The following is a 15,520-nucleotide window of genomic DNA, read 5'->3' on the forward strand; positions in this document are numbered from 1 at the left end:
CGTGCAAAATCATTTTGCGCTGAATAGCTAATTGTATAATAGGGAACTACGCAAATGGTATTTGCATGAGAGTCCATATAGCATGAACTGATTTGACCCTAATGGGGTTATTTGTTAACATGTTGTCCAGGGTCTTGCGTGGGGTAAAAGCACTGCAAGGCATTGCTTTCAACTATTGGCTGCTAGAAAGGCCTGCAGCGCAGTGCAGAATTATGCAATCCGTAATGTAGCTGGACTACCGTTGCCGCTTTTGCATAGTAAATTAATAAAAATACCCTTTCTCCACTTTCAGCCATGAAACATGCGATGACATAAAAGGAAAACCGAGTTTATTTAATCTATAAACAGTGGAAATCATTTTGCTTTGTTCATAAATGGGTTGTCAGTCGGGTGTCTTCATTTAATGCTGCCAATGTCCTTTTCATTTTTTAAGGAGCAATACAAGTTGCATTTCACTTCATAATTTTTCGTCGATGAAGAATTATTTCTGTAATATCATGATGGTTTAACTGTAAAATATAACTCGTCCCCAAAGCAGAAATACTATATATTTTAATAATCCACTTTAGCTAAGTGATTTGCACAACATGATAGATTCCTGGGGAAAAAGTGATCACAGCGCTGTCTTTTCAGCACAATTTAGTCATGTTTATGGAAAAATGTTTCTGCAGTAGGCAATTGATCTTATTGCTGCTCAAAATTAACTTTTTTCTGTTGTACTTAATTCCTTTGTCCCCAACTGCCTTTTCGTAGTTACATTAGATGAATAGTGTCAGCCTTCCCTACAGGATTGTTGTGATCCATTCACATCAATTTTAATAACCAAAGAAAAACACAAATCAACCCCACACCACACAATTCTACCCGCACAATTCCATAACTAACAATTCCAATCCAGACCACATAATTCCACTCCACACCACATACATCCACTTCAAACCAAAACACATAGGTAAAAAGCATTGTCATTTAAAACGCCAATAGCTCTAACTCTCGCAAACGCAAGGCCGATTGCATTGGAAATGCTTGTTTTAAGACATCTAATTTAAATATAATGGCTGCAGGAGAAACTGCTATTAGGCTATGATCTTGGTTTGCGGTAAACTGCTACTAAGCAGTGGTAGAACACTGTCATTAAATCTTGCTTAAAGCTACTGCAATAGCAAAGAAGGGATAGGCTGTGAAAGTAGGCTGTAAGTAAGGTGAGGAGAAGGCTTTCAGTAAAGCTGTCCAATAGTAGGGATACTCAGGCCTCGAAAAATCAACTAGCCACTCACTATGGTAAAGCAGATTTTATCACGTCAAGCTATTACTCGTCCATTTTGGCGAGGGAACTTAAGCTAGAAGGAATAGGTGTTCTGTTCACTGAGAAAGTGATTGAGCAATAAAGACGCCGCTAAATCTTGTTTTTATCTTGACACATTGCTGTTCAAGGACAGAGGTCAAATGTCAGTTTTTCTTTTTACTAATTGGTGCTCATCTTATCCTGGAAATGGGGTTTACTTTTCTTTCTCTTAATACAGTTAGAGATTTTTGACAAGTGAGCTGTCTGACAATCATTGTGATACAAAAGGCTGCAAGATGTCCGTTTTTTTGTTCTATCACACAACATTAAACAGCGTGTTAATGAATAGTACAATTATTTTAAAATGGATCAGGAATTGCAAAAGAACATTTTGCAATTCAGAATTGTAATGCAAACAAAGATTTAAACAAGAGCATAACAAATCAGACCACTGTACTTGGTGGTGCACAAATGACAAATATGTGCAAAGAGACCTTATTCATTAAAACATTGCTTTAGGATCTAAGAGGCAATTTTAACACACTCAAACAATCCCTCACACAGTCCTTTGCTGTTCACCGTTTAAAAAGCTCTGCTTACAAACGCGTAGAGTTCACCTACTCACACTAGGTGGGTTGAGTATGGGTCCAATAATGAAGCAAGCCATGTGTGAGGACCCAACAAAAACATCCAAGAAATGTGGCGAGGGCACTAATTTACCTGGGTGCCATTCGCTCACTCACTTGAGATATTTGGGCAGTCACGCATACAACCGTATACAAGAATGATTTATGAGAATTGGGTTAACCTTCCTCTGAATAAGTTCTGCAAAACAAATCAGAACACTTTACTTGGTGATGTGCAAATGACTAATATTTGCAGAAACTTGATTTCCAGACATCGAACACTATATAGTTTGATCAGTAAACCCATGTTAGTGGGAAATGTTGTGGCCATTTAAATGGAAAATCTGCTAATTGATAATAAGTGTGCTACTACTTCGTCCATGTATTTATTAAAAGTGATAGTTTTTAAACATGATTTGAGAAACATGCCTGCCCCTACACTGATGACAATGTGGTTAATGAATTAAGAGGCAAGTTAGCAGTCATGTGTATCCTATATGTGGCTAGATTTGTATTATATAGGGAGCAAAAGTTTAGTCTCTTAAATTAACAACGCTGTTTTTATACAGCAGACATGCTGAGCTTGTGTATTTTAAAGGTGCTCTCATATTGTATTGTATTATTTATATAGCGCTTACTACCCCAGACGAGGCGTCAAGGCACTTTTTTGGGGAAAGCACACTACTCCAGAACCCATTAAGGATTAGTGTTGAATTAGTAGACTGAAATATGAAAGTAATTGGAGTGGTGGATAGGTTGGTCAGTTATTTGGATTCAGAAGGATAGCGGAGGGTTAGAAGAGGGAAAAAGGTTGGCATTTTTATAGCGCTTTTTACCCCTGATGTATATGTGATAAATAAGAAAATGGCAGCTCAGTGAATTAAAAAATGTGCCCAAGATCACATAATTTGAAACCAGTGTACAGGTCAAAAGCATTATAATTAGGTTGAGTAGATTATTTAAGTCACTATACCTGCAGGTCTAGCAAAACTTATGATTTTTCGAGGCCTGTCTGTCCTGATATTCTGTCAGGGAGGGTATCAAAAATGTGCTGGAAGGGTTCAGTAAAACTATTGTGTGGCGGAGATTTCAACAGATTGTAGCTCATTTACATACAAAAGCTATAATAAAGGTGGTGTTCTAAATGAAAAGGGGCCTGCCATGGATGGGCCCCCTCAAAGCCAAAAATATGGCTATTGGTCGAGGGCCCTATGATAAGGCATTCTATTTCTATATTTTCTGGCTGAAGAAAAACAAATGTACCTGCCTGCGTGCTAATGGCTTAGGATAATGGTGTTGTGTAACTTAACTATATTCTCCTGCTAATTATGGATGTGCTGCTTTGCTCAGAAAGGCTGTATATGGAGATTCAATTTGTCACCCCTTTCCCACATCTCAACTGAAACCTTCACTACTTTGACTTGGGCAGGATAGATGTGAGCGTCTGAGACTTAAAATTATCAAGAAAGCATAGCTCTCGTTTGACATCGATTTGGAGACCCACAACCGGACTGGAATTTCTATTCTAAAAGTCCATATACTGCAATTCATTTCAACGCAGAGTTCAGCTGGGCAGCATTTCAGTCACAAATGCACCGCTGCGAAGTGGGAGATGCTACGAGTTTACTATGGGTAAACAAAAATCCCACGATACTTTATTGTTTAAGCACAAAACCTAGGACGAGTTCAGCTTTAGAAATTACAGCGAATGGCTATCAGCTAAGCATTGGTCATCGTCACAACTTAGACAGGTTGCGACGAATGCTCCTGTTAAGCAAAGATATGCAACTGTATTCTGACCTACACGCGTACATATAGATAAAAGCACAGAAAGGGGAAAACTAACGATGAGTAAATATAAAACAATAATAAAGCGAGTCAGTGCTGTGGGTTAGCAATCCATAAATACAATGCATAATAACTACAAGCTGGTAATGCGGCACGGTTTAGTAAAGGCATCATCCAACACGTTGGCGATAAATGAAATGCTTCCCGTTCCAGTATGGCGTCTAAAAACAGACACAGACTTCATAGGACTTTAAAACTGCGTCAGCGCCATCTTGGGACGGGGAACCGCAGCATCATACTTCGTTTCGCTAGCCCCTAAATAGGTCAGTAGACCGCTTGACACAAGTACTTACTGCAACAGAACAGGCCACGGGTATCGGGATAGATGGAGTGAGAAGCGGACTTTCAGTGTTGTGGCGCGAGAGAAATACACAAATGACGCCCTGGTCACAAAAATATACTGAATGTAGGCCTCTAGCACCCCTTTCTAATACTACAGCCGATGCTTCCGTGAGGGGGCGGTGTCTCTCGTGCAGCAGCATCCCAAATGGCCATTGAATGCCACGTGACGCCCGAAGCTTACCTGTCAAGTACTTATTGGGGCGCGAAAAGAAATACAAACGTGAGCCTTCCCAGTAATTTTAAGGCTACGCTGCGTGTATTACGTTTACTTTATTTGGTGGGCTCTGCAAAGCGAGCTTTACGCTCAAAATAAGTAACAAACGTTATAAAAGAAACGTTACGCAGCATGCGTGTGGAGGCTGTAGCCTCTGACTGAAGCAGCGCAGCCTCGGGAGAGCCACCAGAGCGATCCTCCTCACCAGGACACTCACACCTCCCTGGTGAAGGCTTGGGCGTCAATGAAGGGGACCGGACTCAAATCCCAATGCAATCCCCAACACCCACACCCTGAAGGCTGCAGCAGCAGGGCATGTGTAGGGTGGCTGCAGCCTCTGACTGAAGTATTGCAGCCTCGGGAGAGCCACCAGTAAGCAATCCTGCTGTCCAGAACTCCCATCCCTCCAAGGAGAGGGGTTGAGGGGCAGGAGCGCAACTAGAACCAAATTTCAGGGTGAGCTAAAACTTCAACTGCTGGAGGCGGAGTCTAATTCAGTGTCAGACTAAAAATTGCTTGTGGGTCATCCTGTCATTGTAGTGGTATAATGCAGAGGGGCCATTTGTTTGCCTATACATCACAGCTCAATTTAAAGCTCGCTGGGCTCTAACATTAATGTATTCATATTTTGTGTTTAAATATCTTTATTCAGATTTTTTTTAATGAACAAGGGATAAAACACATGCAAATATAGTCTGCATTTGTAATCTGAAATACATTGACAATTCAACACTTAAACAGCAGACGGAAAGCCCACAATTGCAACCATGCTGCACTGTGAAATGGTGTTGCAAGCTCAATTGAAATATTTATTTATTTAATGCGTTTTTATATAGTGCGGACTTTAGCTGAAGGTGTCAGAGCGCTTCACAATAGGAACAGTGATGATACATGAGGAGAAAAATTACAAGTGAGCATGTTACAAAAGCAAATGTTACGTTACATGAGGCAATAGTGACAATTGTGCCAAGTGTCAAGAGCAAACAGAATACAAGAGGTAGCTGACGATACGTTACAAAAGGAAAAAGTGACATGTGTGCAGGTTACAAAAGCATACAAAGTACACGTAGAGGTAAAAAACTGCAATAAATGGCAGACACTCAAAACACTAAAACAAACGTTACGTTACGTTACATGAGGCAATGGTGGCAATTGTGCATGTATCAAAAGCAAACAATACAAGAGGTAGCAAATGATAAGTTACAAAAGGAAAGGTGACGTGTGCATGTTACAAAAGAGTACAAAGTACAAGTAGAAGGTATAATACTGCACTAAATGGCAGACACTCAAAACATAAGAACACACTAGGAAGGCACTACTATAGGCATGGAGAAAAGAATTTCCAATAATGGAAGGACTTCCTTCAGAAAATAGAGGGCGCGAATTACATTTGGAAGTGTCTTTGAAGGAGGAGAGCTTTGAGGTCAGTTTTGAAGGTCTGGGTATAGGTGGTGGTCCGGAGCTGAGGCGGAAGTGAGTTCCAGATTCTCACCGCGTTGCCTGAAAAGGATTGGGCCATCGATCTTTCCTTCTTGAAAGTGGGAGGTTCAAGCAATACATTTTCTGCATTACGTGATGGTCTGGAACCTCCAGAGAGTTTCAGTTTATTCGCCAGGTAGAGAGGGTAGGAGGAGTGCAAGGCTTTGTGGGTGATCAGGCAGTCTTGTAGATAGATCTTGCCTCGATGGAAAGCCAACGGAGGGTGGATAAAATGGGTGTGATGTGGTCGCTTCTTTTGGCCCCATATATGAAACGAGCTGCTGAATGGAGAACAGACTTCAGGGGGGACAGGTGGGATTTGGGGAGGCCAGTAAGAAGAGAATTGCAATAGTCCAATCTGGAGAGAACCAGCGATTGGACCAGGGTTTTAAGATCGTGCTCCGGGAAGAAGCGACGAATCCCCCACAGAAGGTGCAGTTGGTATCGAGCAGACTTTGCAATGGAATCGATGTGGGAGAGTAGATTGAGTTTTTTGTCGAGTATGACACCAAGGGATTTTGCGCTGTCGACAATGATGGGTTTATTGTTAAGTAGATTCATCTGATCCATCCATGATTGAACTGGGGGGGGGAGAAAGTGAGGAGGAGAGGAGGAGGAATTCAGTTTTGGAGGGATTCAGAATCAGTTGATGAGTTAACATCAAGTTTTGAATGGAATCGAGAGTAGAGCTTAGGAAGGAGAGATCGTGAGTGGAGGCCACCTTAAGGTAGATTTGAGTGTCGTCCGCATAGAGATGATAGTGGATCCCGGATTTACTAAGGAGATTTCCAAAAGGTTCTAAATAGAGATTGAACAATGTGGGTGCAAGTATAGAGCCTTGAGGAACACCTTGACCGACCGCCAAAGGAGAAGAAAGACTGTTCACTATTTTGATCATTTGGGATCTATCCGAGAGGAAGGAGGCAAACCATTTAAGCATAGTGCCCTTCATGCCCATTCTCTGTTGAAGAGTGTTAAGGAGAGTGTTGTGATTGACAGTGTCAAAGGCTGCAGAAAGGTCAAGGAGGATTATAAGACAAGGCTCTCCCAAATCGAGTATCCATAGCGCGTCATCAATCACTAGCAGCAGGGCTGTTTCAGTGCTGCAGTTTTGAATGAAGCCGGACTGGAAATTGTCAAGAAGATCATTGTCCTTGATATGACGAGAGAGTTGTTTCGCTACACATTTTTCTGTGAGTTTCACAAGAAAAGGTAGGTTAGTAATGGGGCGGTAGTTGTTGAGGTCATTCGCATCAGCGGTGGATTTTTTAAGCAGAGGGGTGACCTGCCCAGTTTTGAAGGAAACAGGAAGGGGGCCTTTACAGAGGGAGAGGTTGACCAGAGTGGTCCAATAGGAAAGAGAATGGGTATAGAAGTCAATGGCAATTGCACTAGGGATGGGGTCAAGAGAATGGTTAGAGGGCTTTGTATCGAGGATGCATTTAAGGAGGGCATCTTCAGAGATGGGGTCAAAGTTCTGCCAAATGGTTGAGGATTTGCGCTCCTCTGTAGGGGTAGGATGAATGACCTGATCTACAAGTGATTTCACTTTTTTGTCGAAGAATATAGCGAATTCCGCTGCTTTCTTAGTAGAATTCTCCAACTTGGAGGTTGGGGGAGAGCAGTTTGGGTTCTTGATGAGGTCGAATAGTTTTTTGGGTCTATTTTTGGCTGAGTCGAGGAGGGATTTGAAGTGTGACGCTTTTCCAAGGAAGATGTGCTTGTGGTACTTGGATCTTGCTGAACGAAGCGTGGCCAAATTATCGGTGGAGGGCACTTGTCTCCATTGTTTCTCAAGAACTCTTAGGTACTTCCTTTCTTCTTAGAGGGATTTGTTGAACCAAGGTGTGGAGTGAGTGGGCCTTTTCTTTTTGCTTTGGAGAGGAGCGACATTATTGATTTCGGCTGCAAGGACTGTGAGGCATTGGGAGGTGAGTTCGTTAACATCTAGGTCCGAGTCTAGCCTTGGGAGTGATAGCAAAGCAGAATCACAGAGGGTACCGAGGTCAATATTTTTAGTGTCACGGAACCAGGAAGTATCCCTCGTAGGTTGGCAGAGAGTTATAGAGTGTGATAGGTGAAGAGAGAATGGGATGAGGAGGTGGTCAGACCACTCTACATGAATAGGGGTAGCGATAGTCAGCAGGCCTGCTTTAGAAATAACAAGATCCAGGATTGAGCCCTTAGAGTGTGTTGTTTCTGTGCAGTGTTGTATAAGATCGTTTGCAGACAGGAAGGTGGCCAGCAAATTTGCAGAGTAGTCTTGAGGTGAGCCCCAGTGGACATTGAAGTCCCCCACAAAGATCTGATTGTCACTTTGCGAGTATTGGTCGCTGATGCAGTCTGTGAGTTCCTCCATAAACGAAGGGCTGCTACTAGGCGGGTGGTAAATAGCATGGAATCTGAGAGGTGAGCAGTGGCGCAATTGAAGCTCAAGAGATAGGCATTCAAAAGTGCGGAAGGAGCTGTTAGGAAAAGCCTTAAGTTGAAGGGAGTTTCTAAAGATGACTGCAACACCTCCCCCAACTTTGTCAATTCTGTCATTTCTAAATATAGAATAGCCTGTGGGTACTAGGAGATCAAACATAGAGTGAGAGGTATCGTTGAACCAGGTCTCTGTGAGGAAGAGCATGTCAATATTGTGCAGGATGATGGTATCGGAGATTTCAAGTTTGTGTTTTATTGCAGATCTGCAGTTGTGGAGCATACAGCGCAGCTCTGCGCAACTGTTTTGGTGACGGGGCACTTGGGCTATGAGAGGTGATGGGGATATTGTACTTATATGAGGGTGCTCAGGAGGGTTTAGGTGGATGAGTGGTTCTGACAGAGGAGATGGTCGGAATGGTGTAGATAGTAGGGTTACTTGGAAGTGAAAGTGGAAGAAGGGTGGCGTTCGAGGGCTTGTGTGAGTTTACAGAAGACAGGTTATGCTTGGCTATTATGGGGTGTGGGGGTGAGGTGCCTCTCGTGGGAGGGTGAGTGTTTTCCAAAGGAATTGAGGTGTATGGAAAAGTCGATATCTTGGAGCTTAAAACTGAAATGGTAGCTTCAAGTTGGAAGATGGAGGTGATTAGAGAGCCTAGCTTCCATGTGTACGGTGATCAAGCAGAACTGTGCCCAGTGGCGTTCACAGTGCAGTGTAATTGTGCATGTGGGTAGGAGGGAGAAGGTTAAAGGGGGGATAGGTTATGGTGCATGCCCTAGCGATTTGATCCCAGTTTTTGCACATGTCCAAGACCCTGTTGGCCAGCATCCCACCCGAATGTGAGATGCACATAGTGTTGAGCGGTTGAGGAATAAGTGACAGCGGCGCAGACTCGTGTCTAAGGTGTTGGTGTTAGTTGTTGATGTCTATAGTAGTCCAGCCCTGGCTGTCTCAGGTGTATTGTGTGTCTCTGAGCAAGGGGAATGGCATCCCTGCCAGGGATTCCGGAGGTCCATAACCATAGCATCCCAGGCGAACACCAGGGGAATTTTGCGCAGTCCTAGAGCGTCCTCTTGCCTCAGCGCCACACTTTCTGCCTGTGCCCAGTTTATGAAGAAGCAGAGCCATGCTTCCCATGATGGGGTTTCAGGGTTTTTCCACCACCTGGTGACCAGCCTTTTGGCGGCAATCAGGCCCGAGTCAATGAAGTGCGATAACGCCTTGCACATTTTGGACCTGCAGAATAGGCCTAGGATGCAAACCTCCCAAGTGTTTACCACTGTATGCTCTGTGCTGTCTGTAAGATGAGTGGTGATCGCGCACCAGTAGGCAGCCAGAGCAGTGCAGGCGCATAGCATATGGATTGGGTCGGCATTCACCAACTGGAAGCGGGGGTATTGAGCATCCGTGCAGCAAAAATATCTATTTATGTTTTTCGGTGTGAGATATGCCCTGTGTAATATGTAGAACTGTTATGTGCGCATTGCTTCGAGCGCGCTGGTGTAGCATTGCAACAAACTCATGTAATATATTATGTTCTATTGTTCGTAACACAGCGCTCATGATGCCGGAAGCAACTGGAAAATTACCGTTCCTATGAGATTTTGCGTTACATGTGATAGAGCGCTTTCAGCACTCTATATTGTATGGGTGTACTATACTCATGGTTAAAACGCACTTGTATGTATTCTTATTGTTTGCAGTGTTTTATGATCCTTAACATTTATTCAATAGAAACATTTACACATTTATTATAGTGAAATGGTATAGTATGATTATGTATGTATTATAATGCCTGCATATATAAAGCGCAGGACAGTCTTATAGCCACATAATGTAACTGTGTTTGATTTAAGTTGCACGAGTTCTTAGGCCCAAGACTATAGTTGTTTTTGCACCTCCTTGGCTTCTCAAGAAACAATTAAATGCATGTTGTTTTCAAGAAATAGCAATGTTCTCATCCTACTGCAGGTGTTGGAATGCCAACTCGTTATTTTCAGAATGGAAAAGATACAAGGGATGCTTTGAAGAGGGTTGGAAGCGAGAAGGGAGGACGGCTTTCGTATCTGGCTTGCCTGGGAGGCAAGGTCAACATGAGGAACAAAGAAAATTAATTAACAGATCACGAAACTCGCCACCTAGAAAAAGTTGCAATGGAAAGTTTTACGAGGATGACTCCGTAGCAATCGAACTCTATGTTGTATGATGCGCAGGGACAGAGACCCCAGACTTCTAATAGCTTTCGGAGAGAAGGGAGCATCTTAGAACTAGCTCCTAGACTTAAGCACTTTGACCCATTTGACGTTAGTACTTCTTAGGAAGTCAACACTTGCTGACACCTTTGGGAATTGCTGGAAGGGTATTAGATAGCATCTCCTTGTAGTACAGTGAAGGGACAGATTTGTTTTAATGAAATGAGATTTAGATTCTGTATCCATTTTGAGTTGTATTCTGATTCAGGAATTTATTATTATCTTCCTTTTATGCCGAATCACATATATTCGCAGAATCGGCTCCGTATTGATTTTTCTATATCTATATATGTTAATTTTGAGATGTGTATACATCTTATTATTCTTGGCCTTATAATAAATTGACAACCCCAAAGACGGAGTCTGTGGTCCTTTCAGGTATGATATATTGCTGTATTGTTATTAAGTGTTTTTTCCCCTCCACCACTTTTAGTAGGTAAATAAAAGACCATCGGCGCTAACTTCTAGGAAGAAGACAAGGGTGCAATTTAGCGTAACCAAATGGTAGCAGAGGATGGTTTCCTTCTAAAGGTGAGGGGGAAAAGCAAAATAAGGTGTAGAGTAGGAAGAATAGAGGTTCGGATGCAGCGGACGGGACATCCGCGAAGAGTGGCGGAAACTGGCGGACGTTGACGGTGTGGCGGAAATAAGGGCGGCGTGAGTATGAAAGATTCTGTGAATGTGTTAGATTGCGGTGTGTTTTATTTGTGTGATGTTTTGCAGAGTTGGGACGTATGTTGAGTGATTGCGGTTATTAGTACTGGTCCGAACACATGCGGATCAGGTCATTTGGTGAATGGGCTCAAGAGAAGTCCAAGATTCTGGGATAGTGTTGTATTGTAATTGTCTGAGTAAACTGTGGGAGTCGTGAAGCGCTATCGACTATTCACTTGTGTCAGGGAACTTTGTGTGAGTGCGGGAATGTATCGCTGTGAGAAACCCCAGGTATCGGGTTGGATCGCAGTGATTGAGTGATCAACGCAGGTCGGGGGTCACAGCAGATGCATGTTCTTGTGTGAGTGTTCTATCGATCTTTTAGCGGACAGACAACTATTTGTTTTTGTAACTATAAGTTATTGTGACTGTGGTAGGACCAGTTACTTGGTTAAGAACTTTGGGTTATACAGTTACTTGTAGTGCGAATGTGTGACCGAGTGTACGAAGCGAACTTGTAAAGGCGGGTGAGCCGCTGCAAGGAGTGAGCAGCGACGTCGGTGGGTGCTGCGCTGGGATTGGTCGGTTAGTGTAACGCCGCGCTGGAATTGGTTGCTCTGTGTCTGTAGACGAATATTGGATTGTGGGTTGCAAATCAATCGATTTTTATGATGCGTTGTTTCCGGGTGTTGAGAGATTTGTGCAGAGGCGATAGAGGGGTGGTGACTCGGGTTGGCGAGGTAGCTCCACCGGAGGACACCCCGGCACATTATATGGCAACGAATGTGGGCTTGCATATGATCGTTTGGCTTCAGAATTGGCATAAAATCACAGAGAATGAAGGGGAATTGGCTTTCCCTCGTTATGGGTCATTTCGTATGGAGGTCCTGTATCAGCTGAGGGGGTGATGGCTTCCCTTAAACCTCCACCTCGACCCACACAATTTGAGGCATTAAACGCGTGGATGAGAGCCGCATTAGCGAAGAGAAGAGAGGCTTCACAGGGACGAATGAGGAAGGTGATGAATGCATATCAGCACCCCAGATGGGATGCACAGCTGAAACGATGGAGAGTAGACACTATAGAAGGAGAGCGATTGTACCCCTTTCGGTAGTTAGCAGGCGGGGCAGAGGGAAAGAGTAAGACAGAGGATTACAGTGATACAGATGATCGTTTTCTTGACAGGCTTTACAGCAGAACGTCCTCCACCTTGTGACTGTACGTCAGAGAGGTCGCACCCACCAGAGAAGACTGTAGGAGTAGGACAGTTGGGTTCAGAGGAACAGTCAACAGGAGTTAGAGGAAAGATTGCAATGGTACGAATTCCAGGAGGGTCAGGGGCAATGAGATACCCCAATTATGAGCCAGCACAACCTACTGGGAATATGCAGTTACCAGATGCTCTGTCAGTGCCAGTCACAATTGGACTAGTGGTCCCCATATATACTCCTGGAGAGAGACAGAATGACAGTCAACAGTATACAGGTGAAAAGGAAGAGACACTGTGTGAGGAGGAGCGGGTCCACAGGGGTAAACATCCGGATGTTAACCAGGTTCCTTACCGTCCATATGATGTTAGCAACGAAGTCGACATAACAACAAGTCTTCCCCGCCCCACAGTACGCCGCACTTGACCCGGAAGGCAATCCTCCCGGAAATGTCAGAACACAAGGTTTGTGGCCCCGGAGGTCAAGAGAGGCAGAAAAAGCCGGAAGCAGGGGGAATTGTCGCGCCCATTGGAAGGAAGCTGGAGGCAACGGAAGCAGACGCCGAAAGGATCGAGGACGCCGCTCCCATTAGAGAGAACGCCGAAAGTATCCAGGACGCCGCTCCCCTTCAAGAGGACGCCGAAAGGATCAAGGATGCCGCTCCCCTTCGAGTGGACGCCGAAGAGACTACACCAGAAGAACCGGCGGGCCCCGATATTTGGACCGAAGAGTGGTGGAGCCCGGGGGACGCGCACAAGCCGCCACAACTCAGGAGAGTTGTGGCAGACAGCGGTATGTAACGGGTGCCACAGGGATAGTATGGGAGTGGGGTGGGAGGATTCTTGGGAGACCGTTTTTCCCTGCCTGTGGCCAATAATTACAATGAGAGGGGTTTCAAGAAGCCCACAAGTCTCTAAAGCATAAAACGCCCACCCTGTTTTACCATATATGAGCATAAACCCCCCCCTTTCCTCACGTCCTTTCTTTGCCAAGCTCGCACATGGTGTGGTGACGGTTTTAACCGATACACAGGACACAGCAGTGACCACTGTTTCCTTTTCTTTGAGTGCTTTTGCTACCCCAGGGAAAACCATACCAGAGAGAGCGCCAGGAGCTACAGGACCATCCGACAACCTTACTGAAGGAGAGCCCAGGGGAGACCACGTTGTGGGACAAGTCTACGTTATACTCAAGGACTGGATTGTTTACTACTATTCTTTGTCTACCTACAAATCATATCCTGCTTAATTTGTTTCCTCTTATTCACGGGTTAGTGACTATCATCAATAAAACCCTGCAATATTCAACCCCTACGGCCTCCTCGCTTCTGTTTCCAACCGTCCCTCCGACATTTGGTGTCAGAAGTGGGATCGGAGGAACTGGAGGCCGTAGTTAAAAAAATGGCTGAAGGCCTGGACCATCTCGAAAAAATTATGGCCAGGTTCTTAGAAACCGCGGAAAGTGAACAAGAAGCGCTACACAAAACCCTTGCGGTACAGAGCCAAACCCAGGAAACCACCTTAGGCAAACTTGCCGAGGCCCTGGGACAACCCAGAGGTCTTACCGCCCCCCCCCCCCCCCGGTAGTCGTACAGAAGTATGTTCCAGGAGAGGACCCCAACTTTTTTCTAGCCAACTTTGAGAGACTTGCCCGTGCAGCTCTTTGGCCTGAAGACAGGTGGGGCCAATATCTAGGACCCCTTCTTTCTGGTGATCTCCAAGCTGCCTATCAGGCAGCCAACCCCCTTGGGACCACTCCTTATCCTGACATAAAAAGGTGTATACTAGAATGTTTGGGCATTGACGATGAGACTTATAGGATGTGGCTTCGCCAAATAAGAGAAGGACCACAGGAAAACCCCAGAGCCCTATGCTATCGCATAAAAGACACTGCTGACAGATGGTTAAAACCCTTAACGTCAACTAAGGAGGCTATACTTGAGAAGATCTGCCTGGAACAATTCCTTAGTTCTTTACATCCCCCTATTCAAAGATGGATGCGTCAACATACGGATTTGACCCTAGAAAAAGCGGTAGAAGTAGCAGCCGCCTATTTCCGAGCCCAAGAATTACAAAAGGAGGATAGTGCCTGGAAGCCATCCGTTAGTCATTCAGTAAGGCATCCTCGACCTCATATATCCCGAAAGCCCGAGACTGTGACAGTAGTCCCCACTCCCGTAGTACCGGTACCTCGACCCCCCCTCCTCTGGGACCTCAATGTTTCCATTGTGGCGCCTTTGGACACATAGCACGAATATGCCCCCAAAAAGAGGAACCTATGGAGATTGAGTATGTGAGAACCCTGTATAGTCAGACAGGAAGAGACCCATCTCCATTTCAGAGGCAAATCGCGGTCAATGGTGAACCCAGACAGGCCTTTATAGATACAGGGAGTTGACAAACCTTGATGAGACCCCAAGCGGTACCTGGAGGACCCCCACCTACCACCGGGGCTGTTAATATCCAGTGTATTCATGGAGATTGTAAAACCTATCCCATGACTAATGTGGATTACAACATACACCCATCAAACAACCGGTATATATGAAAGTAGGTCTTCTTCCCCACCTTCCAGAACCCGTGCTCCTAGGTACAGACTATCCCCACCTTCATAGTCTTCTACCTACTCAAATTACAGAACAGATAGATTGGACAGAAGACGCCCCGTTCTTCCGTGAGATAGATCCCGGGTGGAAACAAGGGAAGGACAGGAAAAGCAAGCAGCAAAGAAGAAAGGAAAAAAAGAAAGGGAAACCCGTTCTACTCATTCAGTCAGATAACCCTATATGGGGTCACGATCAAAACTTCCACACAGCACAAAGAGAAGATAACACCCTACAAGAAGCCTGGCGACAAGCAGCCGAACAAGAAGACCCACTGTAAGTAGGTCCCCAGTTCTTTAAAAACCGGGGGCTGCTGTACAGAAAGAGGGGAAGATCTATGCCCGTCCAATAGTTAGTACCTCTTCCCTATAGGGAAAAAGACCTCTTTTTAGCTCATAGTCATTTACTTGATGGTCATTTTGGGGGGGGGGGGGGACAAAACAGAGAAGGCTATTTTGGAAAGGTTTTATTGGCCGGGTATATACCAACAGGTCAGGAAATATTGTCGTGAATGTACAGTGTGCCAAAAAAACAGCCATCATATTCCACCCGCGTACCCCTGAAACCTTTACCTGGTATTGATGT

At 44.7% G+C, this 15,520-nt stretch overlaps 1 protein-coding gene across 1 annotated transcript in view; it reads right to left on the minus strand.

Moving 5' to 3' along the window:
* Positions 1–4,187, minus strand: part of CHID1 (chitinase domain containing 1) — a 1,360,135-nt gene extending 1,355,948 nt beyond the window's left edge. The window contains exon 1 of the mRNA XM_085644891.1: positions 4,053–4,187. The gene's annotated coding sequence lies outside the window, so the exon portion shown is untranslated. The remainder of the gene's footprint in view (positions 1–4,052) is intronic.
* Positions 4,188–15,520: the final 11,333 nt, after the last annotated feature.

The sequence above is a fragment of the Triturus cristatus genome, chromosome 3_1 (assembly GCF_964204655.1).
Source record: "Triturus cristatus chromosome 3_1, aTriCri1.1, whole genome shotgun sequence".
Taxonomy (NCBI): domain Eukaryota; kingdom Metazoa; phylum Chordata; class Amphibia; order Caudata; family Salamandridae; genus Triturus; species Triturus cristatus.